The following is a 24,247-nucleotide window of genomic DNA, read 5'->3' on the forward strand; positions in this document are numbered from 1 at the left end:
TAGCACTGCTAAGATAAATTTATGATTAGCACTGCTTAAATGCATTTAATAACATTGCTGAAATACATTTAGGATGAACACTGCTGAGAAAAACTTTGGATTAGCACTGCTCAGATGAACTTAATATTAACACTGCTGAGAAATTTAATAACACTGAGATTAATTTAATATTAACACTGTTGAGATTAATTTAATTAACACTGCTGAGATTCATTTATGATTAGCACTGATAAGATGAATGTAATATTAACATTACTGAGAAATGTATAATTAACACTGCTAAGATAAATGTATTTTTATTAACACTATTGAGATAAAATTATGATTAGCATTGCTGAGTAAATTAATATGAACACTGCTGACAAATTTAAGATTAGGACTGCTGCGGTTAACGTATGATTTTTAAAATAAAGTAATTTTCTGATTAACACTGCTGAGATTAATTTAATAATAACACTGCTGAGAAAATTATGATTATGATTGCTGAAATAAATTTAATAACACTGCTTAAATACATGTAATATTAACATGGCTGAAATAAATTTCAGATTAACAATGCTGAGATAAATTTAGGATTAGCACTGCTGAGAAAAATGTTGGATTAACCCTGCTGAGATACATTTATGATTAGCACTGCTGAGATAAAGTTATGATCACTGCTCAGATAAATTTAATATTAACACTGCTGAGATTCATTTATGACTAACCCTGCTGAGACAAATTTAATATTAACACTGCTTAAATAAATGTCATATTAACATTAGCTCTAATAAGATTAGCTCTGCTTAAGTGAATTTCTGCTGAGATTAATTTAATATTAACACTGCTTAAATAAATGTAAGATTAATACCACTAAGGTACATTTAAGATTAGCACTGCTGAGATACATTTAATATTAACATTGCTGAGATACATTTCTCATTTACACTGCTGAGATAAATTCCAGATTAGCATTGCTCCAGATTAACTTCTGAGAAATTTATGATTGGCACCACGGAAATAAATTTATGATTGGCACTGCTGAAATAAATTTATGATTGGCACTGCTGAAGTAAATGTAAGATTAGCACTGCTGAGGTAAATGTAAGATTAGCACTGCTGAGGTAAATTTAAGATTAGCACTGGTGAGATAAATGTAATATTAACACTTTTGAAATAAATTTAATATTTAACACTGCTGAGATAAATTTCAGATTAATATCGCTAAGGTACATTTAAGATTAGCGCTGGTGAGATAATTGCAATATTAACTCTTCTGAGATAAATTTATGCACTGCTGAGAAATTCTGGATCATCACTGCTGAGATAAATTTAACATTAACACTACTGAGAATTTATGATTTACACTGCTGAGATAAATTTAGGATTAGCACTGTCAGCAGTGTTAATATTAAATTTCTCAGCAAAGTTATGATAATCACTTCTGAGATAAATTTAATAGCACTGCTTAAATAAATGTAATATTAACATTGCTGAGATACATTTAAGATTAACACTGCTCAGATAAATGTCAGATTAGCACTGCTGAGAGAAATTTTGGATTGGCACTGCTGAGAAAAATGTAATATTAACACTGTTGAGGTAAACTTATGATTAGCACTGCTATGATAAATTTAATATTAACACTGCTGAGATAAATGCATGATTAGCACTTCTGAGAAATGTAATAATACTGCTGAGACAAATTTATTATTAACACTGCTGAGATAAATTTCTCAGCAGTGCTAATCCTAAATTTCTCTCAGCAGTTCAAATAATAAATGTATCTCAATAGTGCTAATCATAATCCTAAATTTAGGATTAGCACTATTGAGATACATTTATTATTTGAACTGCTGAGATTAATGTAAGATTATTAACACTGCTGGGTCAGGACTGGTTAGGACAATGACGGGTGAAAACTCGCGGTGCGATGCAAGACTTTGTTAAACCAAACAGAGGAAACAAGAATGCAGCAATAACAAGAAAGAATGAATAAACCAAACAAACGAGACAAACTAACATGAGCTGAACCTGAAAGCCACCTGAGGGCTGGTTGGGAGTCAGGGAGTCAGGCGAGATAGTGAAGGACAGATCAGACGGAGCACCGCGCTCGTCAGGCGACACTAAACTTACGTGACTCAGAACAACGGGATTAGCCGAATCCTCAAGACCCCCAACCTGCAGACCCTGAAGAGATCTACTCCTGAACGAGGACAGACTCTCATCCAAAGTCCTCGAGAGAAAACACCATAGACGACCACGAACCACATGAACATGAAGACACCCAGACAGCTTGAAGTAGCGAGTATAATTCTGGGAGAGGAGGAGCTCGCTTTAGCTCCCTATAAACCCCCCAGCTCCCTATAAACCCCCCAGCTCCCAGGTGACCCTAATCACAACACATTACACACGATAATGAAGCCCACCTGGACTAGACAGAAAACATGGAGTCCTACATAAATGACTGTCAACATAAAAGTCCTGGACCTTGAAGTCTGTGGACCTGACAAAGCACTGCTGAGATATATTTAATATTAATACTGCTGAGATATATTTAATATTAACACTGCTGAGATAAATGTAATATTAACACTGCTGAGAAAAAAAATAATATTAACACTACTGAGAAATTTAATATTAACACTGCTGAGATAAAATTAATATTAACACTGCTGAGATAAACGTAAGATTAAAGTCATTTTTCTGGAACGATCTTCTCCAGGAGGTCTATGAACTGATTAGCTTCCAGCAGATGGAGATGAAGCTCCAGCAAGCGGAACTGAATTTCCGGTCTGAAGCAGACAGGACTTATTTAGTGAAGGTTAAGGGAGCAGTGGGAGACAGTGGGAGTAGAAGTTCTGATTTACAGCTCTGTAGTTTTTAAAGCGGGTTTTTTTCTGCTTCACTGTTTAATCATCTCATTTTAGCTCCACTTTTTAGCTCTTCACCTCTCTCCTTCTCTTGAGTTTGTGTGAATTATTGTTTATTATTGTAAGTCCATTGTTAATCCTCCTCCTCCTTCTACTAATAATAACAATAATAATAAAAGTGGAAATAAATAAGTATGAATTGCAGTTTGAAATCTAGAGGTGAAACATTAAGATGAAATATAATATAATATTTTTTATATAATAAAGTGCTGCTACTACTTTTTTGCTATAATTTTTACAGGGATAAGGACAGATATTTGAAAGAGATTTACATTGTGTGTGTTATGATCTATATTTATAATATATTTTATTTGAGATTTCAGAATCTTAAATTTTGGAGCATCACTGTAAAAATTTGATTGCATTTATCAACAAGGGCATTGGTGCGGTCAGAATATTGAATGATCATCACCCAACCTCATCCCCAACTGAAAGATTAAAGTTTCCCCAGCTCATCCCAGAAGTAATGGGCACCGTTTACCATTCACTGGCCACTGAATGTTATTAGTTGCACCATTTTCCATGTTTTCAGCTCACACTAATCGTACAGGATACTTTACATAATAAAGTATGCAGAGAAACAGGAGGACTACAATCTGTAATTCTAGAACTACAAAGTTCTCCTACAGTGGGGAAAAAAAGTATTTAGTCAGTCACCAATTGTGCAAGTTCTCCCACTTAAAAAAATGAGAGGCCTGTAATTGACATCATAAGTAGACCTCAACTATGAGAGACAAAATGAGAAAAAAATTCTGAAAATCACATCACATAAAGAATTTATTAGACCCAGGGAATTGAAGTACACTGAGATGCTGGAGCTGTCGTCTCGCAGCTTACACGCGATCACTCAGGTTTGTTGACGGTGGAGCAGATGGGTGCTCCCGTGTCCGTGTTACCTTCTGGCTCTCTCCTTTTAATTAGGCTGTAATAGTCAGACCTGCCGGAGTCGTCAGACACAATCTGATACTGACCAACATTCTCTGCTCTCCATAAAATTCCTCTCCGAATTAACCCTCTCTCTTTACCCTCTCCGAGTAAATGGCCACCCGGCCCGACCTGCTGGAAGATTGCCCGTTAAGGTCCCCTTTACCTTCGTCAAACCAGCTGCCACCTACCGGTCCAACCAGCAGGCCCCCGACCCACCACCACCCATAGCAGACCAGCGGCTCACACACCTACCACTGCTACCTGTTTAGCGACCATGTTAAAAACATTTTTTAACTTTTCTGTTGTATCTGGTTTGGAAATTTTATTATTAATGTTTAAATAGTTCTGGCCAGAGGAGGATGGGTCCCCCTTGTGAGTCTTGGTTCCTCCCAAGGTTTCTTCCTCCAGCTCTGAGGGAGTTTTTCCTTGCCACTGTCGCCGTTGGCTTGCTCATTGGGGGTCTTTGATTCGTTATTTCTTCTTTGTCTCTCTTTTATTAATCACTATTTATGTAAAGCTGCTTTGTGATGACAACAGTTGTAAAAAGCGCAATACAAAAAAATCTGACTTGACTTGACTTTTCTGCATTTTCTCTTTCATTAGTCCAACCAAGCCCGATTTTCCTCCACACATTGCAGGTGCGGCGTCTATGGTTAATCCAACCAATTTTTGCCAGGGCAATGCATTTTTACTTAAGGACTTCTCCACCGCATCAAAAATGTCCCGTACTGTTGTGGTCCCATGCATGGCAGCTATATCCAACAGCTCTTCAGTGAGAGAGAGGTCCGACTTCACGCCTCTAATGAAAATGGATAGCTGCGCTGTATCCGTGCTGTCTGTGCTTTCATCAAGCGCTAATGAAAAGGTGATGTAGTTGCGCGTCTCTGCGGCCAGCTGTGTTGCCAGGTTTCCTGCAAGTTCCCTAATTCTCTGGTCGAGACACAGCTGCTCACAGACCTTCAGCATACACTGCTTCAAAAATGCACCCTCTGAAAAAGACTTAGATGCGCGAGCGATTTCTTCAGCTACAATAAAGCCAGCTTTCATAGCTGCGTTGTTTTGGGCCGTAGCTCTTGTGAACATATTCTGCTGCGATCGCAGTTTGCCTTTTAATTCTTGTACAATTTGTTGCTTTTCTTGAAGGCTAACTTTGGGATACTTAGCTCCGTGTTTGGTATCAAAGTGCAGAAGTAAATTGTACTCCTTGACAACTGCCACCGCCTCATAACACAAAAGACATACCGTTTTTTTCTCCTTGAAGCACAAACATGTATTCGCCTTCCCATCTCTCTTGAAACGGTCTTCCATCGGCATCAATTTTTCTTTTCCTGGACATTTTGGGATCAATATTTGTAGCTATTTCTTAATTCCACTTGTTGAAAAAAATCACATCAAAAAGGATACACTGTAATCTAGTGGTGGAATGCTGTCACTTGGCGGGCAACAGAGGAAAACAACTCAACACACTTTTAATCAACAATTATAGGACTTCAGTGGTTTCAGTGGTTAAAAATGTTTGAATGTTGTTTTCTGGTCTTTCAGGCAGGAATAATCTTTAATTAGCAGAAGAAATTGTTACATAAATGAATATGATGTTTTGTGTCGAGAATGATGCACAATCAGGATTGTGGTGTGAATCTGAAGAGGCCGCATGGCACTTCCAAGCTTTTGCTTTCCCTTTTTGGCGAAATTGATACACGGATTGGACCATGTATCAAAAGGGCCGATGGTAGCAACAGCGAACAAACACTGGTGGGCGCCAGGTTTTTCAACGTTTGCAGAAAAGTTTTGCAAATCCTGAGTCATTTGTATGAACATAACATAGGGAAAATGACACGACAGCTCAATCGGCACATCCTACTCCAAATTTTCCATTTGAACACATTATGATTGACTTCATTGAGCTAACACCATGCCAAAATTACTGGTATTGTCTGATAATCATTGACATGAGTGCTTTCCATGTAGAAAACAAGACACACTCGCAGTAGCAAAATGCTTGCTAAGGGAAGTAATTACTAGAGTACCTCCTTTGGAGTTCCAGTAAAAATTTCATCAGACAATGGCAAGCACTTTTAGAACAAACTGATCCAACATCTTTCTGGTGCTTTGAAAATTGATTTGAAAACACATTGCGCTTATCATCCGCAGTCGGCTGGTGCATGGGAACGTCTAAACCAGACCATCAAATAATTCAAACCGCCAAACAGGACTGAGCCCAATGGAAGTATTATTTGTTTTTCCTAAACTTTCTCTTTACAGGCCAGTTGAATGCTCTCTACAGCAGGTCGATGATCACATGATTGATTATATGAGTGCACTGTGCAAAACTCTTCAGTCTATTCATTCACAGGTGAAAGAGGTGTTGCCAGTGACTGCTGAGGGTCCTCTACACTCTGTGAAAGTCGGTGACTGGGTGGTAGTGAAAGCCTATCGAAGGAAGGCTCATGGATCCACTGCTCACATTGCAAGAGAGGGACTGTTCCAGACAGCTTTGTGTCTAAAACTGAAGATCCAGGTGATCAGATGACGTGCTAGTAACCTCTCCCTGTTATGCCCAACGTCTCCTATGTAGTGCAAAACTCCACGAGGCAGAAGACGGTTGTTTCCATGCCACGGAAACCAACGCTGGCCCGGACTAGTGTGTTAAAATTTTCTTTAGGGAAACAGACAGGACTTTGACCTTTATGTTACACTTGTTCTTACTTATATTTCGTGCTCTCTTATCTTTATGAACAATTGTATTAGATTTTATGACATGTAGAGGTCATTGAAATCGTGGACATAGATCTAAATTCAGATCAACTAGTTCTGAACAGTTAGAATCTTTGTTTGACATTTTATGTTTAAAGGGAGGAAATGTGGTTTTGAGATCATAGTAGTACATAGTCAGATGATTATTATCTCTCACATATACCATATGTATTTCATTTCATCATCATTCTCTTAGTAAATTATATCCAGGCTAACATACTACTAGACTTACGCACTTAATCAAAACTTTCGGGTGGACTTTTACTGCTCCATATGAAGGAGACCACAAATCAGTTACTCCCCTTCAGCCGGAGTGGAACAAACTAGCTACTCCTCCGATCCCAAGTGTAGACCTTATCTGTTTTCTCTATGCTGGCCACAGTGAGTTATTGTTCAAGTGACCTCGAAGTTGCATACCAACTCGTTTGGGTATCTCCAGGTGTGAGGGGCTTCTAAAAAACATATTTGAGCTTCCTTCCTCTTCATTAATTATGCACGTTAGGTGTAACCAATGCGCTTCAATAACTTCTTTGTCTTCTGTGAATCAATGGAAAGTGACAACACCCCTTTGGGAAGATATATGACCATCTCTTCATTTCATTTAGACGGGCTGGAGCACGGTCGAGGAGAAGAACCAGGCTGAACCAGCAGACAGAGTCCAGCCTGTTTCTCTGTGCAGCTGGACACAACGCGTCATGGACGGGTATCCCGGATGTAAAGAGGACCGGCTACATTTATACACTGATCCATTAATAAAGACTTTTATCTTAGATTTTGTCTGAATAACTTAATACTTTTGTCTCAGTCCCTCTGACGCCTACTTTCCAGAATGTGTGAAAGTGTGTAGAAAAGAAAGAAGAGAGAGACATTTTTAGGTCAAATAAAGTTAATTTTATTATTTTTTTCGGTGGTTAATAAGAATGAGAATTATATCAGTTCAGTGGTATATTAATTTAATTTTGAAAATATCAAATTGACATTTGCGTTGTATGAAAGGTGTAGTTGTATTAAACGACAGAAACCGTCATTGTAGGAGATTAAACTAGACGCTAGGTGGCAGCATGGAGTCAGGAGTCAAATGCTTCAACAGCACTGAACTGTGTTAATACTCTGAAAAGCTTCTCAGTGAGCATCTCTACACCAAAGCTGCTCAAGTACTTCAAGTACATCGCTGCGCTAATGGCGCCCCCTGTGGAGAGTCTTAAGCTCGCGGGAGCCATTACAGCACAGTGTGTAATAAAAACAATCAAAATGTCTAAAGAATTTCATTTTTAAAGCATAAAGGAAAATGATATCACTCTCCAGTGTAAATTAGACCTTCCAGCAGTAAATATTCACTCAGCTTCTAGTTAAAGAGATATTTGAAGGAAACAGTGGCGTAGGGTTCAGTTAAACTGCTCACACCACCCAACCTAACCCCTCATATGAGTCGTGTTTTATGTTAAATTAAATATAGGAAATGTTACACAAGGAACGACAACAAATATTTACCATCTCACCCTTAATGTCACGATAAGCGCCGGGAAGCGAGTCTTTATACAAGGAAGCTGTTACTGACATATAATGATCGCTAGATGGCGATTCTTCCACGCATCATTCAGTTGGGTGTAGAGACTCTCGATATGCCCGGTGAGTTTAAACTGTTCACTGGATGTTCAAAAATAAAATTATTATAATTAAAAATATATTAAATAATCATATACATAAGAATAATCAGTGTAATTACAAATTACAAAAGTATATTTAAGTATTAAATAATTGTTTACTGTTGTCTACAGAATATTGTTTCTGAAAGATGCCAATGCCCCCTACTGTTACCATAAAGCTATAACTGTCAGGCCCTCGTTATCGTGCCCTCCCCCGGGGCGATCCCGAGCCGCTGCCCACAGGCCCAAATAGGGACTTCCTGATCGTGTCTGTTTATTTGTGTTGATTCATTGTTCATGTGTTTCACCTGGGACTGGGAGTACTAAAGGAGTGTAGTTCCCTTTGTTCTCTGCCGTGAATTGACTCGACTGGAATCTCTGTGACGCTCTGGGATTCATCACGCGTTACGGCCGTGTTCAGCTCAGCTCTAGTTTTGCAGTCCATGTTTAGGAGAGATTCTCCATCTGACTCGGAGGCAAGCGAGGTACGTTCGCTTCCTGCTCAGGTTTTAGGCAGTACTCTGCAGGTTCAGGTTTGTATCTCCCCTCTCTGCCCAAGCGAGGCTTGTGGCTTTGTGTTTATCTCCCCTTTAGTTCTCCCCTCGTTTCACTCTCGTTCAGCTCCCTGCTCCTCCCAGTCCCGGGTTTGTTTTGTTCGCCATCTGATTTGTGGTGTTTTGGTTCTGTTCATGGTTTTGCCCATGTTGCTGCACTTTGCTGTTCATATCTCCTTGTTTTGTATTTGGTTAATAAAGTATCATGCTTTGATTTCCATCTCTGCGAGTGTTCATCCCTTCAGGTCTGGCCGTACACGCCATGATAATAACATTAACAGGTGAATGTCATTCTTTATTTTAGCTTATTTATTTAGATTTTCATTTGTTGTATTTAATAATTAATTTATAATAATTTATTTAAGAAAGATGAGAGAGGCCTGTAATTTTCATCATAGGTACACTTCAACTATAATCCAGGAAATCATGTAGGATGTGTAAAGAATTTATTTGTAAATTTTGGTGGAAAATAAGTATTTGATCAATAACAAAGGTTCAACTCAAAACTTTGTAACATAACCTTTGTTGGCAATGACAGGTCAAACGTTTCCTGTCTTCACCAGGTTTGCACACACTGTAGCTGGTATATTCAGCATGATTAAAAAACCACATGTATCCAGGATGTACTTGGATTACCTGGATGTCATGCAAGCTAGCAGACCAAGAAGCATCCTGGTCAATAAGACACACAGATCTTCCATTAACTTCTGTTATTAGACTGTACTATTACACTGCATAGTGTTAGAAGGGTAAGCCGAACTGTATTGATTACTTAAGTGCTGATTTAACACTGGGAACTTTACTGTGCGTGTAATCTTTGGCACCATCAATGATCAGAGACTAATCACATTCCTTTAACAGACGCCCTGGAGAGCCCAAACCTCACCCTAAACACCTCAAACTCGTCTCACCTGGGGAAGCAGTCCAGTACAGCTGTGACCACTGTAACATCTTATACAAATCACACAGGAGCAACTCCATCAGCATCACTGTGGGTAAGAGCACAGAGAATGGCTTTATAATAAGCTCATCTGACTGCAGTAGTAGTAGCAGCATTCTGTAATCATATGTGAGCAGCACGGATTGCTACTGGCTGTCTAAAAACGTCCATAAAAAAAAGTGTGCCACTACCGGATTCACACCCGGCCAGTTTTGTGCTTAGCATGTGCTGCTCTGTTTAGAGAACCGGTATGGACTATATGAAGTTATAAGAAGCAATGAAAATTAAAGAGAATATTATATTATACTAATTAGCGCTAAATCAAGAATTCTGTGATTTACACTATATGGACAAAAGTATTTGGACACCTGCTCATTCATTGTTTCTTCTAAATGAAGGATATAAAAAAGTATTTATCCTGCTTTTGTTGGAGTAACTGTCTCTACTGTTCAGGGAAGAAGGCTTTCTACTAGAGTTTGGAGGAGCATTGCTGTGAAGATTTGATTGCATTCAGTGACAAGAGCGTTAGTGAGGTCAGGATGTTGGATGATCACCACCCCACCAACTCAACTATTAGATGGAGCACCACCATAATTCAGCTCAATGCTGGGTGGTTTTATACCCCTCTAACCCATGCCTGACATCAGGCATGGCGCAAGAAGGTTCATGTTTACTATCTGCTCCATAAAAAGTGTCCTATTCTAATGGCAGTACTTTTCTACAAGCACTAGACAAGCTGTGTGCTGTTTGCACATCTGTGTCAGAAATGGGTGCACCTTAAAGATGCTGAATTCAGTCATTAGAAGATGTATCAACAAACATTTGGTCATTGGCCATTATCTATTTTTAGTAGAGCAACTTAACTGGTATCTGTCTGGCTGTCATCAGCTCACAAACAGTAGCTTCCACAGAGAACTGCTGTATGTGTGAACAGCCACTGTGGGTGAGCTGCTGCAATCACAATGTGGCCTGTGTGAATGTTGTACCAGTTTACAGCTACTGATACCAGTTCCTCTTCTTTTCCAGTGAATTTGCTGCAGCCCAACATCTCCTTCAGTGCTTCACCAGTGTTTCACTGGTGGCTTGAAGGGCCTTAAGTGACCAGGAGCTACAGCTCCATCATCTGCTCCGTTCAACCGCAGTATCCAGGAGGCTCCTTCCACCTGGAGTTCAGTGGTGAATCCAGCATCACCAAAACTCAGTCAGCTGTTAACCACTCCACCACCTTCTCCTTCCCTGAGGCTGATTATGTCCACCAGGGAAACTACAGTTGTGTTTATGAAGTAACTGTGTCTTCACGCTCTTTTAGATCCTCCAACACGGAACTCTTGGCCGTCACTGTGAAAGTTACAGTAATAAGATGAGCTCATCGTTTTTCTGGACTAGTTCTCCTGAAGTGTAAATGTTCTGACAGTTTTGGTTCCCATCATCAGTTTTTCAGCAGCAGCAGAAGGACTGTTACTCGTATCAGTGCCGATCATTGTTTTCCTCAAAGGGAGAAATAAGCAAAAACTGCAGAAAGCTGAGAAGACATTTCGTAGACACTGTGAGTACTTTCTGTTCAGAGGACAGTTTACTGAGGTACATTGAAACTCACAGAAGGTAAACAGAGAGTAGATACACATGTCCAAATGTTTGTGGACACCTGCTCATTCATTATTTCTTCTGAAATCAAGGTATTAAAAAGTATCTTATTTTCTTCTCTGCAGAACGAGCATGGATGTGAGGATTACCACCCCACCTCATCCCAAACTCCCCAACTCATCCCAAAACTAATGGATGAAGCATCATCCATTATATTTTGAATACATTTTACAAAATCTATAAGAAATCACAAAAAGAAACATTCTTCTTGCAGACTACTTTGTTGAGTTGTTGTGGGTCTCTATATTGAGAAGAAACAATGAGCATGAGCAGGTGTCCCAATACTTTTGTCCATATAGTGTACCTAGGTACTGTGTAGAATGCCTTTTGGTAAAAATATACTGAAAAACTATAAAAAAATAAAATAAAATAAAATAAAATAAATAAATAAATTAAAAAATTTAACCAGGCAAGGAACCATGTAAAATGGTGTCATGGTTTTATAAAGAGGCCTTTAAGAAAACCCTTGTTTAAAGTGTAGAGAAATGTGCTGCTGTAAAAGATGGTTAACCACTGAAAAGATGTATTTATTTATTTATTAATTTATCTCTCCACACAATTCTTCAGGTGCCAGAGCCCCGGAGGAAAATGAGGAGACTGAGGGGGAGGAGGATGATGATTATGAAAAAGCAGAAATCGCTCTTAAACAAAGAGAGGACTCTAATCTGGTGCATCCTGTTACACTTAGTAGTCTAATGCCTCTCTGGTTCGTCAGACTGGAATCTGATTGCTTAGTGGGATAAAATCTGCTAATTCACTCTTTTCCCAGTAAAGGGAGGGGATTTGGTTCTACTGGGAGGGACTTTGGATGTACGGAGAGGAGTTACGCTTGTACTGGTGGTGATTTTGTTTGTACTCGCAAGACTTTTAATTGTACTGGGAAGAGTTCTGATTGTTCTGGAAGGAATTCTGGTTGTCCTGGGAGGAGTTTGGGTTGTACTGGGAGGAATTCTGGTTGTACTGGGAGGAGTTGGGGTTGTACTGAACCAGGTGTAAGAGAATTAAAGAACTCTGGAATTAGAGAAGGGTGGAATTCTGGTGGCATTTGCTTTGTGGGAGAAGACCAGACCATCCTCTGAAAAGTGAAGCTAGGACTGAGAGATGTGGCAGAGTTTAAGGAAAGTGACGGGGTGGTAGTGGGTTGTGGAAACTGTCATGAACATGTAAATAATAGGGAGATGCCATTCTCCCAACATTATGCTGAAGCTGCTGTTTTAAGGTAGAATTGCTACATAAGGTGGTTTTAAGCTATATTTAAGCATATTTCTCATATTTTAACTGTATTGTGACTCAATTATTCTGTAGGAGAAAAAACACAGGATCAGGATCACCTGTTTGAGGAAGAAGATGGAGGTGAAGATGAAGATGATAATAATGAAAGTGGAGAAACAATTCTTCCAGAGAAAAAAAGATTCGGTGACTCTGATGATGACTACATCAATGTAGATGCTGATGTGGGAAAACCAGCATTGTAAAATCAGCAGCAGGTGAATGTTTATGTAAGCTGTGTAGATCATAGTCATTTGAGTCAGTACTGGTTATAATATTGGAAATGGACTTATTTTCCCATCTTTCAGGTTCCTGCCCACTTTGTAGTTCACATAACATTGACATTTTGTGGCTAAAATTGTGCCGTAAACCAGTTTTTCATTTGTGTGTTCTTATAAGATCATCCTGTAGATGCCAAACACACACACGACTGCCCATGTGGAGATTGAGATGGATGATGAAGATTATTATGAGAACTCAGATGATTCAGAGTTCTCTGATGAGGACTACATTAATATAAACTAGATAGTGGCGATGACGTACTCTGACCAGAAAAGTCAGGAGGCCTTCATACACATTCAGCCACTAAGCTCAGAGGAGCAGCAGAGTTGATTAGACCCTCTTCCTGTCCCTCTCCGGCTGAGTGCAGAAACCTTGAATGTTGCTGCTTCTTCCTACCCATCCAGCTCCTCTCCTGGAGACTGCTTTTATGACGCTATCTTTCTGGCTGTCCCAAAACCATCTCAACCAAAGGTGTTCCCCTGGATTCAGGTCTTGTGACTGGAAAGAACCAGTAGTGAAGAACAGAGAACCCATTGTCATGAAACCAATTTGAGAGACATCTTGCTGGAAGGTAGCCTTTAGAAGATGGGAAACTGTGGTCATGAAGGGATGCACATGGTCAACATGGGGATGCAACAACACATTCAAGAGAATATTGATTGGTATGAACGGCCCAAAGTCAACCAAAAAAACCTTCTCCACACCATTACACCTCCTCCACCAGCCTAGAATGTTCACACAAGGTAGGTTGGGTCTATGGATTCATCCTGTTTGTGCTAAATTCTGACCCTCCTATCTGTAGTGTTCCTCAGCAGAATTCCAGACTCCTCAGACTAGGCTACGTTACTCCAGTGGTGCAGTGTTGGTGAGCCTGTGCTGAGCCACTGCAGCCTCAGCTTTCTGTTCTTGGCTGACAGAAGAGGAACCTGACGTAATCTTCTGCTGTAGCTCCTCCAGCCACCTCACCTGAGACACTGTTCTGCTCTCCACAGCTGTACAGAGTGATTCTCTGAGTCACTGTAGCCTTTCTGTCAGCTCCAACCAGTCTGACCATCCTCTGTTGACCCTCTCCTAGTAACAACGTGTTTCCGTCTGCTGAACTGGATGTGTTTTCTTTATTAAATCTCTGACTGTCTCAATTCCAGAAGAGGTGAGGAAAGCTTCTTCAAGCACCTGCTGAAACACTTTCTAGTGACAGATGTGAGTAACTAGGGCAGCGTCACTGCTCACACATTCAGACAGGGGGGACAGTGTGGAGGAGGCCGGCTGTGGTTTTCCTTCTGAGCTTTGTATGTGCTGCTATGTTGTTGATGCTCGGTGTAAAACATTAAGGAAAGGCCACACGAATACAAATCAGCTAACCCTCCAGTTGGCTACCTGGAGAACTAGGGGCATGTCTGCAAGTGATTGCTGTGATTGTCTGAGTTCATCAACAGTCAAAATCAGTTCTGATCTGAATCAGCTCCAATATCCCTGTTCAGTGCTTGTTCAGTCTTGTCCTCTCCTTCTCACCTCCACTATAGAAAGGAAGCAGTAGGAAGGAAGGGTGAGAACAGGAGCAGCAAGTGGGTAAAATAAGAGTTTTTAAAGTCGGCACAGACAGCAGTTTAACCTTAAGGCCACTATGTATTACTAATGCTGAGAGAATGGCAGTGGACACTAGTAATCTGTTTATTACGAGTGTCCACTGTAATACACTGTAATACACACACTCACACCTAGGGGGCACCATAGCCAATTTAGCATAGCCAATTCACTTACCATGTATTGTGGGAGGAAACCAGAGCAACCGGAGGAAAACCACACAGAGATGGGGAGAACACACCAAACTCCTCACAGAGACCAGAGCAGGAAAAGGTTCTACAGGGAGGATCTATGGGGTAAGTTCTATGGGGAGGTTCTATGGAGTAAGTTCTATGGGGAGGTTCTATAAGGGGAGGTTCTATGGGGTAAGTCATCTCTTTGAATGTCCTCAATGTTAAGGGCATAAAAAAGGAATGAATGGCGGAATGTTCAGAGATGATGTCACAATGGGCAGCTCTCCCACACACAGCTGAGAGAACGGGAGCGGTGCCCTTTATCTCCACTGCTCTCCAGTCCTGTCTGTGCATGGAGGAGCTTCTGGACCAAGCATCAAGTGGACAAAAGTTTGTGGACAGAGATCTATTAGCCAGACATTTTGAATGAGCTAATGTACCAACTATATGCCATAGCAACACCTTAGCAACAAACACAGCAACATTACTGAGCCACAATCACTCTCTAGTTAACGATGAATAAATGTATTGATGGTAAACACTGTATATTATAATTAGCTTAACGATGATCTTAATTACACATGTTGATCAGTAGTGTTGTGTTTATGAGCTCTGAGCTCCACTCACATCTTTCTCCTTCTTCTCCTCCATTTCCAGTCTAACTGAAGAGGTGACTGTCTCTCACGCTCTCCACGCTGAAAAAAGCACTGGAACATAGTGATGTCACAGTCAACCTGCCCCGCCCCTTAGTTACCGTTGCTAACCAGCTCCATCAGGATTCTTTATTCGCCAAGGACCAGTGCAAGGAATTTTAAGTAATGAATAAAGGACATCATTATTATTACTGTTGTTGTTGTTCATTTATAATTAACAATAATGGCAATATAAATATATTCAAATATTTAAAACTGTAAACATAACCGTTATTATTAATAGTAAAATAAATGATATAAATGAATTAATACAGTGTAATACCTGTAACGGTCAGGCCCTTGGCACGCGCTCAGCAGCCGGCTTCCCTCATTAAGCGGATCAAGGTCAGCTGGGACTGGAGCTTCTTAAGCCGTGGCTTTGTTTTCTCTCGTTGTCGTGAATCAGCTCTGTTACAGCCTCTGTAGCACTGCGCTCTACGCTCTGCTCAAAAAGGAAGTGGACCGATCCTGTCATTGCCTGTTTGGTCTTATGTCTGTTATCCTTGTTGCTCTGTCTGCTCTGCTGATCTAAGCCCTGATGCCTCCCTGTTTCACTGAAGTCTTTCTTCTCTGTTTTTCCTTCATTATTTTGGTTTGTTGGTTTTTCTGCTTCCAGGTTTCTGTTCATTGTTTTTTCAACACCTCGCTTGTGTTCTTTCTCCTGGCCCAAGCTCCGTCTAGTGTTCTGCTTTTGTTTGATGTGTTTCTCGTTTTCCTGAATACTGCTCAGCTTCCTCCCAGTCCCAGCTGTGTTACTGTGTCCAGTTTGAGTTGTGAGGTTTTGATTTTGTTTCTGGTTCTGTGCATTAGATTGCTGTTCCCCCGGTTGTGCTTTGCTTTGTTGTGTCTGTTTACTTTTGCCCAGGTTACATTAAAGTCCTGCATCGTCCATTCCTGCAAGTGTTTCCTTGTGTTCACTGCCACGTCTGACCAGGTATGACAGTAACTAATAAATTATTTATTATCATTATTAGTTATTTATTATTATTCTTCTTATTATTATTATTGAAAACAACTGTATCATGAAAACATCACATCTGTAATACATAAAGGAAATTATTATTGTGGTTGTCATTATTTATTAACAATAATAACAATGGTAATATTTACATATTTAATGTGCTAAAATGCCTTAAGATGAGACGATTAGCCTCGTTAATAAGTGAGGAAATGATCGTTGGCTTCTTCTTCTCAGTCTATGACTGGAGCTGCTGCTGCAGATATGATATCTGACCTGTAGGTGGCGCTACTGTGTCGCTTTTCATCCTGAATCAGTGTAATCTCTGTGAAACTGGACTGAATTGTCTTCTTATGTCTCTTTACCCTGAACTGTCTCCGTTTTGTTGTGCTAATAACCACAGTGTGAGGAGGCCTGGAAAAAATGACCTTAACGTGGTTTCAGACTGACCTAAAGTGACCTTCACCTTTAAGTTCCATAATGAGTGTAAACAGTCCTTATTTCCCAACATGAACCCAGACCCAGATTCATTTTAGAAACTATGAACTGAAACTCCATGGCAGCATTTGAAAACCATTAATATGCAACATTATGGGCTGTTTAATTTAGACGTCTAATAGACTGTAGTGTCTAAACGATTAACTCTGGCATATATTAAATATAACAGCAGTTTATTAGTTCTTGTCTCCTGCTCTCCGGGACCCTCACCTCACTTGGCCTTGGAGAGGCAATCTCCCCGCACCCTCCCACAAGCCTTTGCAAGGTCTAGGCCACAGAGACCAGCTACAGTTTGTTTCTTTAGTTCCAGTGCATTTAAACATTCAGTTCAAGTGAGGATTCTACAGATTTATCAATTCTTCTGTTTACAGACCGTCACTCTACCTTTTCATGACGGTCATGAACTGAACTACATCCAGTTTTTTCACATATTTTTTTATTTTAAGATACGATTCTTCTCATCCCACCTACCACCTGGGAGTCCATGTTTAAGTATTTTCCAAGTATCGGTCGATAGATGCTCTAAATTCAGTTCAGGATGAGAAGATTACAGAGAGGACGTAATGTACACGAGATAAGGGGTAAAGATAAATTTACCATAACAGTGAAAGTAAATGTGTGTTCCCCTTTTACTCGCATACTGAATTTACATATATATGGTCACCTGAAGTAATTCATAATTAATATACTGGCCTTTGGCCCGAGTAAGCTCTTCCTGTCGTGAGTATTCAATCAGAAACCTCTAATCAGCATTAGTGAACAGTTCAGTTGTTTTTTTGTATTGACTTTTACTGTTTTGACTTCTACATAGCCTGGTATACATAGAGACTAAATCTATAACCACTAGACTACTATAATAACACACAAAGTAAAGTAACAGCAAATGTTACATGTATTATGATTATTAGTAAAAAATAAGGGATTAAAGACTGCACACACTGCTTTCAGAATATAGAAGAGTATATATGATATACAAGCTGACAGCCCTAGTTTCTCTAAAGCAGGAAAGTACGAGCAGTTGGCGTCATCACTCGACTATATGTTCAAAGTGTCAACAAGTAATAAATAATAGGTAAAGGGAGTGGTATTGAAACATTGGCAAAAAACAAAATAGATAAAAGGGGAAAAGCCTTATAAAATCAATTCAAGTTTATTTATAAAACAACGAATGTCATCACAAAGCATTTAACAGAGATCTGGGTATAAATACCTAGAATAAAACCCAGGAATAAAAACAATAAATCAATACTGAATTAAGAGAATATGGAAATGCGCCGTCAAGCCATAAAAGATGAAAACGTGAGTGAAATGTTGAAGTCCAGGCAGGTATGCATGGTCATGCAGTGAGGTGAGGATGAATCAACACGAGGCTCTAGATCAGGACAGTGGGCTGTAGGATAGTCGAGAGCCAGGTCTGGTGGTAGAAGGATGGAATAGCTGGAACTGGGCATCTCAATACATGGTAGAGAGAGAGAGAGAGAAAAAACAGAAAGGAGGGGGAAAACAAGGGGTTAGGAGATCCAATGGGTAGGGTGGGAGTCAGATCACGGCAAGCTTAAAACATCAACAACAACAACAAAAAAAAAAAAAAAAAAAAAAACAGTAAAGGTTTCAAGCACATCTTAGATAAAACAAGGCCTTGATTCACAGGGAAAGTCCTAACTACATAAACATACTCAAAGGATTGGATACAATAAAAATGTCCTTCCCTAAACTCAGGCCTCTTTTGCCACAGGACTTACTGTACAAATGACACGGGTAGAATTGATCAAGGTCATAACAGTAGAGACAGAATTGTGGCCAAAATACATTTGCAAAGAAACAGACATATCTACCACTCCGAGAAAAAGGACTTGAATGAACAGGATAATACAGCAGTCTCGAGCACAAGCACTGCAATCCATATGATCAGCTCAGAGTCCATAAACATTTTCCATTTACCAAACATGGATTTCTATCATCCCGTAAGACTGGTGTCCTCACCCCCTTATTTCAGTCCTGAAGCACTGTGGCTGTAAAAGCTACATAGGACAACCACATGCGGTCATTTCCTAAAGTAGTGTTGGTAAGAGTCTCAAACGCGAGAACAGCTCAGCCAGTTTGGATGAAACACTTTGTTTTGAACACAGAAACTCACAAGAGACATCGGTACGATTGACTAACTAAACATTAGGTGGTGCATTGTCCTTGTGTGTGAAAAAGGATAGGAACCAGATTCCTGGGGGCCTGAAAGGAGGTCAAGGGTGCACAATGTTCTGGGCCATTTTCAAGAAGAAAATTAAGAAAGGGATTTAGGAGTATGAGTAGACTGGTGCACGACCTGTAAACGTAGATTAGAAAGACAATAATAATCAGAACCTGTAATCAGATCAGGACAGAACAGTGTTAGTATGAAAACAGGCTACAGCAGCATGATTAGAATACCCCCAGAGTTGCTTCTTCTGAAGTGGGAAACTGATAGTAGTCCAGAATCCTGCAAAAGAAATGTACGTTACTGGTTGTAGGGTTTAAGAAGTTCTCCAAGATGCTGTGGGGACAAACAATCGAGAGACTCATTTCAGAAGAAGTATTTTATAATCAACATGGAATTTAACTGGAATCCAGTGCAGGGACGAGAGAATAGACACATGTGGTCACAATTTCAAGCTCTAGTGAGCAGTCAAGCCGCTGCATTCTGAACTTATTTAATGACCCTGAGCTTATTTAAAGATTTACATAAACTTCCTACCATAGCAGCATTACAATAATCCAATCTTGAGGTTATAAATCTATATAAATTTAATAGAGTGCACGACTGAGTGAGCTCATTTGTGTTCTGTTCTGTTTCATTTTTTATATACATTTTCCTTTGACTTGTTTCATAAATTCAATATCACTGTAACTTACCTGGAAGTATTCAGCTGTGTGCTTGTGGTGAAGCGTCCTTCACATCTGCTTGAAGCCACACTACCACATCACAGCCAGCCAGAGTTGCAGGTGGACAGAAAGCGAGCTACAGATTTGTAGATGGGTAAAATAGAACGAGCTGCAGATGAACAGAAAAACAACCACAGAGCTGCAGATTTAAAGACAAACACAGTTGCAGACAGTCAGAGTTGGAACCAGAGTCTAAACAGAATGAACTGCAGATTTATAACCAGAGAGGTATAGATTGACAGACAGACAGACAGACAGAGATGCAGAAGGACCGAAAGCCAAGGGACATACATACAGTCAAACAGAGTTGCAGATGCATAGTCGGAAAAACAGCCAGCCAGCCAGCCAGCCAGAACTGCACATTGAAAGAAAATTAGCCACTAAATTGCCACACAGTTGCAGATAGACACAACCAGCCAGAGATGCAGATAGTCAGACAGTTTCACATGGATACAGCGTTTCATATGGATAAACACAGCCAGAGTTGCTGCCAGAGCCTTAGCAGGATGAATTGCAGAGTTTTAGATGGAGACAGACAGAGATGCAGAACGGTAAGCAGCCAGCGAGCCAGCCAGAGTTGCACAAGGACAGCCAGTCCAGCCACAGAATCACACATGGAAAGAAAGCCAGCCAGCCACAAAGTTGCACATGGACCTGCAAACGGCGCCACACACAGTTGCAGACAGACACAGTTTAAAATGGACAGCCACCCAGTCAACCAGTTGTAGATGGACAAACAGCCAGAGTTGCAGAGCGAAATACACACTGCCAAACAGTCAGAAACAGTCACACAGTCAGAAAGACAGCCATCCATTGAACTGCACATGGATAGACAGCCAGCCATCAGAGTTTAAACAGAACGCAACAAAATTGCAGATTCATAGACAGCCAAAGAGTGCTGATGGACAGACAAGCCAAAGAGTGTTGATGGACATTCACACAGCCAAATATAGTTACAGACGCACAGTCAGAAAGACAGCCAGCCAGAGTTGCACATGGATAAACAGTCAAAGCAGCACACAACAACAGAGACGCAGACACATAGTCAGAAAGAAAGCCATCACTGCACCTGACAGCCAGCCAAACAAAGTTGCAGAGGGATTATCATACATTTGCAGACGGATAGGGAGTTTCACATGCATAGACAGCCAGTCAGAGTAGCTGCCAGAATCTAAACAGAATGAACTGCAGCTTTATAGACAGCCAGCGAGAAGTGTAGATGGACAAAGGAACATACAGTCAAACATGGTTGCAAATGCATAGTCAGAAAGACTGCCAGAGTTGCACATTGACAGACAGACACTGAATTGCAAACAAATGGCCAAGCAGACAGCCACACAGGTGTAAATGAAAAGGCAACCAGAGTTTTAAATGGAGAGACAGCTAGAGATGCTAAAGAACAGGCAGCCAACCAGAGATACACATGAATAGCCAGGCAGCAAGCGTTGCACATGGACATGCAGACAGCCATACAGTTGCAGATGGAGTGACAGCCAACCAGCCTGCCAGAGTTGCAGATCCTAAGGGAATGAGGGCGCTGGTGAGTGGGTCTTCTAGGAGCCACAGTTAACCTATGGGGGGGGGGGGGGGGGGAGAGAAACACACCAATAGCATTAGGATAAAGCAATTAATTACATCTAGCTTAGCTTACCAGTATACATCAACAAGGCCATGTAAACAAGACATGTAAATAATGTCGTATTGTCATTTTAGGATGTGATGACCACCCCTATAGCAAGCACTTGGTTCACTCCAGGCTAAGCAAAGAACGAGCGCCTTATGTAAGTGTGCGACTTGTCTCTTTCATGTTCCGTTTTGACTTTGTCTATACTTTCCATTGACTTTTTTGCACAAATTCAATAAACATCACTGGATGTATTCAGCTGTGTACTTCTGGTAAAGCCACACTACCACAACACAGAGACAGCCAGCCAGAGCTGCAGATGGACAGACAGCAAGCTATCGTCTTGTAGACAGATAAAACAGAACAAGTTGCAGATGGACTGAAGAACAAATACAGAGCTACAGATTTATAGACAGACAGTTGCATACAAGAGGGACATACATACAGTCAAACAGAGTTGCAGATGCATAGTCGGAAAAACAGCCAGCCAACCAGAACTGCACATTGAAAGAAAGTTAGCCACTGAATTGCCACACAGTTGCAGATGGATACAACCAGCCAGAGATGCAGATTGGCTGTGTCTATCCCTATGAAACTGTCTGACTATCTGCATCTCTGGCTGGTTGTATCCATCTGCAACTGTGTGGCAATTCAGTGGCTAACTTTCTTTCAATGTGCAGTTCTGGCTGGCTGGCAGATAGTCAGACAGTTTCACATGGATACAGCGTTTCATATGGATAGACACAGCCAGAGTTGCTGCCAGAGCCTTAGCAGGATGAATTGCAGAGTTTTAGATGGAGACAGACAGAGATGCAGAACGGTAAGCAGCCAGCGAGCCAGCCAGAGCTGCACACAGACAGCCAGTCCAGCCACAGAATCACATATGGAAAGAAAGCCAGCCAGCCACAAAGTTGCACATGGACACAGTTTAAAATGGACAGCCACCCAGCCAACCTGTTGCAGTTGGATATACAGCCAGTCAGAGTTGTAGCCAGAGTCTAAACAGAACCAATTGCAGATTTATAAACAGCCAGAGAGTTGTAGATGGACAAACAGCCAGAGTTGTGGATCGAAATACACACTGCCAAACAGTCAGAAACCGTCACACAGTCAGAAAGACAGCCAGCCATAGAGTTGCACATTGTTAGACAGCAAGCCAAATATAGTTACAGACGCACAGTCAGGAAGACAGCCAGTCACAGAGTTGCACATGAATAGACAGACAGAGCCTAGGCAAAACCAGTTTTAAAAACTGTGATGGAACTATGCTAAACAAGTCCTTTTCAGTAACTGAAGCAGGTCTGCTTTGGAGCTGGTGCACCATTTATTAACACAAAAAGCTGTGGTTAGAGAGTGATGTGCAGGCTAGATCATCTGTTACATGAATCAGATCTTTACGGTGAGTCGGTAGGGAGATTATATGCCTTATATGTAAAGAGAGCTACCTCAGATTAAAAGTTGGACTGACACACAGACACTGAAAGTTGCAGATGGATGGACAACCAGCCAGAGTTACAGATGGACAAAGAGATAAAGACATACAGACAGTCACACACTGTTGCAGATGGAATAGATAAAAAGACTTAGCTTTTTATCATAAATATGCTGCCACGACCAGACCTGTAAAGAAAACTGTAATAGTTAAAACCTGGGGGAGTGGATTCATTCAGGGCCATGTATTCATTAGACATGGTGAACTAAGGTGGTTATCCCTAATAAAGTCATTGATAATGTTTGGTTACAATGTGTGGGACCAACACAGGTTAGATACTGCAGGGTTTGTCAGAAATATGAGCTAGAGACAATTTTTAACACAAGCAGAGCAATGGCAGAATTAATGATTGGAATAAAGTAAATCATGTAAATCACTGGCCCTACCCAGTCACACCAGTCAGGTAAGTCAGTCCTAGCATAGTACCTTCTTGATGTTCCCGGAGAGATCAACAAACCCCAGGGAGCACAGATGAAGCCTTTCTTTGCAGAAGGGGACCGGACGTCAAACCTGCAGCCAGTGGTGGAGCGTGAAGAGTTGGCTGAACGGCTTGCTCTCTCATCAGTAGATGGGCATGGGGCTAGAAATGACGTATCCTGGCAGCGGTCTTCTTCCATATGTTGTCTGGGAGCCTGCAGTAGTGGTCCTCCAGGACACTGGCACCTTGGAGTTACCCTTTGTGACAGATATTAATTAGTGTTTTAGAAGAAGTCTCCAAAAACGAGAACACCACCCTGAGTAGTTGTCCTTCGCTGAAGACAAAGTGCCGAGGACATTTTACCGGTTTCCCTGGTCACGCTGACTCTCCCAGGGCCTCTCCACTGCCACCGTATTCCTTGAGTAAACACAGGGGTTAGTAAGTTAGTAAAGCAAAATAATATAAAGTAACACACTAGATAACACAAGGATTAAAACTGGCTAAGAAACAAGCCAATGCTAATATTAAAGAAAATAAAGAAATGCCTAGGAGTAACAAGCAACATGAGAGGTCTTGTGGACAAAATTGTGTGCTGCTCACTAGCACTTGGAGGGGGGTTAAATTGCCTGCAATCACTCCTTTATTTACACGTAGACCTATATGTAGACCATGGCTTTGTAGCTCATCCTCAGGTAAAAGAGAAAGAGTGAGAAGAGAACAATCCACTAAAAGTTATTTGGTTTACTACACCACAAACCCCCAAACCCAATCAAAAACCCTAACATTCAAACAAACACACAGTCATTACACCAATATACACTTTGACGCAGATGACAGCAAAGTACGACCTTCGGCTCCAGCAGATGGACGTTACAACAGCCTCCTTGAATGCATTAATTAATTGTGAGATCTGTAAGAAGCAACCAGAGAGATTTAAGCGAAAATCAAACATGGTGAAAAGGTT

At 40.7% G+C, this 24,247-nt stretch overlaps 1 pseudogene; it reads left to right on the plus strand.

Moving 5' to 3' along the window:
• The first annotated feature begins 5,447 nt into the window (after window positions 1-5,447).
• The window catches only part of LOC140542389 (uncharacterized), a 203,604-nt pseudogene continuing 184,804 nt past the window's right edge, over window positions 5,448-24,247 (plus strand).

Source organism: Salminus brasiliensis, chromosome 20 (genome assembly GCF_030463535.1).
Source record: "Salminus brasiliensis chromosome 20, fSalBra1.hap2, whole genome shotgun sequence".
NCBI classification, from domain to species: Eukaryota; Metazoa; Chordata; class Actinopteri; order Characiformes; family Bryconidae; genus Salminus; species Salminus brasiliensis.